The sequence below is a fragment of the Lactuca serriola genome, chromosome 6 (genome assembly GCF_051521515.1).
Source record: "Lactuca serriola cultivar US96UC23 chromosome 6, Lser_US96UC23_V15, whole genome shotgun sequence".
In the NCBI taxonomy this organism is placed as follows: domain Eukaryota; kingdom Viridiplantae; phylum Streptophyta; class Magnoliopsida; order Asterales; family Asteraceae; genus Lactuca; species Lactuca serriola.
Window position 1 is genome coordinate 144,848,402 of NC_136413.1, and position 5,213 is coordinate 144,853,614.

Genomic DNA, 5,213 nt, shown 5'->3' on the forward strand with positions numbered 1-5,213 from the left:
AAGGGGCCATAAGAAGGCCAATTGCCCAAGTCTGGCAGCAGCGATACTAGTGGTGGCACCTGCTCCAGCGACTCTAGGAATTACTAATGGCCGCCAAGGCAAGGCGGAAACGCCTGTTGTGAGGAGCATGGCTTTTTAGCTGATAGCCAAAGAAGCTCATGCGACACCTAGTGTGGTGACGGGTATGTATCTTCTCCTTATTTCTTTATTTATGTTAATTTTTTGCTAATCTTTGTGTGTTTTGTTTTAGGATCGGTCCTTGTGATATGTATCTTTGGCTTGGTATTGTTTGACTCAGGGCTACCCGATCTTTTGTATCTCTTACGCTCAACAAGAGGTTTGTTGGTGCTCCGGGGGAGCTAGATTTTCCATTAGAGGTTGAGATTGCGGATGATCGATCTGTCCGACTATCGAGGGTTCATCGAGGTTGTGTTCTAGAGATGTTTAGCGTGTAGTATTCGATTGATTTGGTTCCTATTCCTTTGCGTGGGAACAAGGTTATTGTGGGGATGGACTGGTTGAACCCTAATGGGGAAGTGATTGATTGTGAGAATCAGTTGGTGCGTATTAGAACCCCAAGTGGGGGATAGTTAGTTGTTCAGGGAGAGACAGCTCAACGCGGGTCGATTTTATGTTCATCACCTAGGGTCAGGCGCTATCTTCACCAGGGTTGTTTTGGATATGTTGCCTTTGTTATGTATATCTGGGAGAAGGGTAAGGTGACTGTGGATGATGTGCTAGTTGTTTGGGAATAACAGGATGTATTCCTGAAGGACTTTCCTGTAGTGTCTCCAGAGAGGCAGGTGGATTTTAGGATTGACTTGGTTCCGGGTGCGACTCCGATAGCCGAAGCAACGTATCGGTTGACTCCTCCAGAGATGCAGGAGTTATCTATACAGCTGCAAGAGATGTTCGACAAAGGGTTCATTCGACCAAGTAGTTCTCCATCGGGAGCACCGATCCTATTTGTGAAGAAGAAGGATGGGTCGCATCGGATGTGTATTGACTATCGGGAGTTGAATAAGCTAACAGTGGAAAACCGTTATCTACTCCTGAGGATTAATGATTTGTTTGACCAACTTCGGGGTGCATCTTGGTTTTCCAAGATTGATATTCGTTCGGGTTATCATCAGATGAGGGTCAGAGAAAGTATGTGCAGAATATGGACTTTCAGACTCATTATGGTCATTACGAGTTCGTGATGATGCCCTTCGGGCTCATGAATGCTCCAGCCACGTTCATGGACCTCATGAACTGCGTATGCAAGACGATGTTGGATCAGTATGTTCTTGTGTTTATTGATGACATCTTGATCTATTCTAAGAAGCAAGGCTTGCATGAGGAGAATTTGAGGGATGTGTTGGAGACCTTGAGGAGGAAGAGACTTTATGTGAACTTCTCCAAGTGTAAGTTCTGCTTGTGCGAGGTGCAATTTCTGGGAAACCTTGTCAACCAAAATGGTATTATGGTCAATCCGCCCAAGGTCGAGGCGGTGATGGTATGGGAGGTTCCGAAGTCACCATCAAAGATTCGGAGTTTCCTTAGTCTAACAGGTTACTATAGGAGGTTCATTCATGATTTCTCCAAGATAGCGGTTCCTCTAACTCGGTTGACGAAGAAGACTGTCACTTTTTGTTGGGGGCCTAAGCATCAGACAACTTTTGAGACCTTGAGACAAAGACTATATCGGGTGCTGATTATGACCCTACCTGAGGGTGTTGAGGATTTTGTGGTTTATTTTGATGCTTCAATCACGGGTTTAGGTGCAGTTCTGATGCATATGGGTCGTGTTATTGCTTACGCTTAGAGGCAACTAAAGCCTCATGAGGAGAATTACCCAACACATAATTTGGAGTTGGGGGCGGTGGTGTTCGCCCTCAGGATTTGATGACATTACCTCTATGGGGTTCGTTGTAATATTTACACGGATCACAAGAGCCTGAGGTATTTGATAGATCAACCGACTCTAAACACGAGGCAACGCCGATGGTTGGATGTGGTAAAGGATTATGATTGTGAGATCCTTTACCATCCGTGGAAAGCCAATGTGGTGGTCGATGCTCTCAGCCGCAAGGCAGTCGCGACTCCGATCGGGGATATTTATTTGAGGATGAAAGTGATTACTCCACTCTTGGAGCAAATTCGGTAGGTACAAGTTGAGCCTATGAAGGAACAACACCAAAAAAGTGAGTGCATTGTGGGTCAGGTGGCTTCCTTTGATTATGATAGCTAAGGGTTATTGATTATGCATCAGAGGGTGTGGGTTCCTTATTGGGGTGGTGCGCAACAGGTCCTGATGGAAGAGGAGCACAAATCGAGATTCTCTATTTATCCATGGGCGACGAAGATGTATAGAGATCACCATCCTGATTATTGGTGGCACTGTATGAAGCGGGATGTACATTGGTATGTAGAGAAGTTCTTGACTTGTAGGAAAGTCAAGGCCGAGCATCAACGGCCTCACGACAAGATGCAACCATTAGACATTCTCATTTGGAAATGGGAAGAGATTACCATGGATGTCACTATGAAGTTCCTCAGACAACGAACATAGTGGATTCTATATGGGTCATCATGGATCGATTGACCAAGAGCACACATTTTTTCCAATTCAGGAGAGTATTTCAACAGAGAAGTTGGTCGACATATATATCAGGGAGGTTGTGGCACGACATGGGGTGCCGGTTTCAGTGGTTTCAGAAATGGATGTCTGATTTACTTCCAGGTTTTGACAAAGGTTTCATGAGGAGTTGGGTACTCGTCTACACTTCAGCACGACTTCCCATCCGCAGACTAACAAATAGAGTGAGCGGACTATCCAGACCTTGGAGGATATGCTCAGCGCGTGTGTATTAGATTTCGGTGGGAGTTGGGATACGTATCTTCCGTTACCGAAATTTTCGTACAACAACAATTATCATTCCATCATTGGTTAACCTCCTTTGAGACGATCTACGGGAGGAAGTGCAGGACCCCAATATGCTGAGGTGAGGTCGGTAAGCGAGTCATGGGGAGTACCGAAGAGGTACTCAAGACTACTGAGTTGATTCAGCAGGTCCGGAGTAGACTTCAGACAACTCAAAGTCGGCAGAAGAGCTATGCCGACAAGCGCCGATCAGACCTTTAGTTCCAGGTTGGGGATATGGTTCTCCTGAAGGTGTTGCCTTAGAAAGTTGTCATCCAATTCAGGAAGAGGGGCACGTTTTCCCTTAGGTACATCGGTCCTTTCAAGGTGTTGGCCCGAGTTACTTATTGCTTGGAGCTACCCAAGGAACTTAGCCAGATACATAGCAAGTTTCATGTCTCTAAGCTACAAAAGTGTTTGGTAGATGATTCCACAGTGGTTCCATTGGAGGATATACAGGTGGACGACTGTGTGAACTACATTGAGAGACCAGTAGTGATCCTCGACAGGAAGACAAAAACATTGAGGAATAAGGTTGTTAAGCTGGTAAAGGTGCAGTGGCAACACCGCAAGGGCTCAGAATGGACTTGGGAGCCGGAGGATGAGATGAGGGAACATTGCCTAGAGTTATTTCCGACAGCGGACTTCGAGGACGAAGTCTAATTCAAGTGGAGGAGAACTGTAACATCTGGAACTCACTAAGTTTTGTGCTTACAATTTTCAATTTATGTTTCAGGTACTTCTGGTTCGGAGGGGAAGAGCTCGGGATGACTGCACTGCACACACCACATTGTTCCACATTTTACATGACTCTGATGTTTTTGGATGTTTATTGACATACTCTAATTTCACTATGGATTTATGATATTTTTTGGATAATGGTTTTATTAATAAACAAATCGAAATTTTTGGTCTTAATTTTTGAGATGTTACATTTATGATAGTAATATAATTCCACATGGAGAGCTAGTTGAACTAGTCAAAATAGTAGTCAACAACATGATACTGTTGACCTTAAAAACCCATGATGATATTTGTATGAAATTAGAATATTTTACATTGTTTGAAAACATAAAGTTGTTTTTTCTACATCGTCATAATAAAATTGTTTAAGACACACACAAGAAGAAAGCATAACTCAAACATCAGGGTAATCTGCAACATCTATCCACAGGACACTCTCAATCCACTACAAAGCAGCATGCTCCCATTGAGTAGGTTGCAACAATTCGTTGGGGTACGTTGCATAAAACAATATATAAAGATTAATCTTAAGTTATTTTCTCATAGCAACTTATAACTTATAAGGTGAACTAAGCTACATACATCGGTAACATCAAGAATACGTTTACACTCAACAACGTGCATATGCCTCATCCTAGGGTATGCAACTGCCTGATAGATAACACCCGGTATTGGGAAACCAATTATACTACTGTTGGGAAATGTCTCCATGATCCAAATCTACAAAATCCAAATGCCAAACAAGTATATAATTTAAGAAAGTTATAATACTTGTTACTTAAAAACATTTTGAAAACAGTGGACATACCTTAAATGCATAGACAAATCCCTATAGAGTATATGTGTGTCTACTACCGATTCTTGGCGCTTTGTGGTTCAAATGCTCATTAATCTTGTCAAACACAGTATGTAGCTATTTGTAAGTGAAATCCCATATGAATCTACCCCATGGGTACCTATGTCAACGATTACACTTAATAAGTATATGTATGATTTGATATAATGTGTGTAAAAAACTATATACCTGTTAAACTTGTTTAAATTAAAGACGAGTGTCATACGTTCATTAGTAACCGACCGTCGATGGTATTTCCCCCAAAATCCTTGCTCTAGCATAAACAAAAGAGAGTCTCTCACCGCGGTTGCATCACTTAATTGATGAAGTAAGTTATTGAACATGTGGAAAAGGTCAGCCACTCTCACCGAACGTGAAAGCAACACAAATGGGAACACACGTTGTCCGAACTCTCCAAAATCAGAACTGGGTGGAAATACTCTCCGAACCGCAAGTCGGTGACCAAACATAATGCCTTCCTGTCAAAGCAAACCCGATAATTGTCAACCGGAAATAGAAGCTCTTGTAGGTCAACTAGATCAAAAGTAGTACATTCTTTGCTCATAAGATAACGACAGAGTAAAGGGTGACATTGTATACGCATCAACATGTTCACATAATCACTAAAACATGATTGCCTAAACAAGATCCCAGAAACTGGTTAGTTATTTAAACGAGCCATTATTTCGTGCCCAAGCTTTGACCTGCAGGTTGTAGAAACAACCGTGT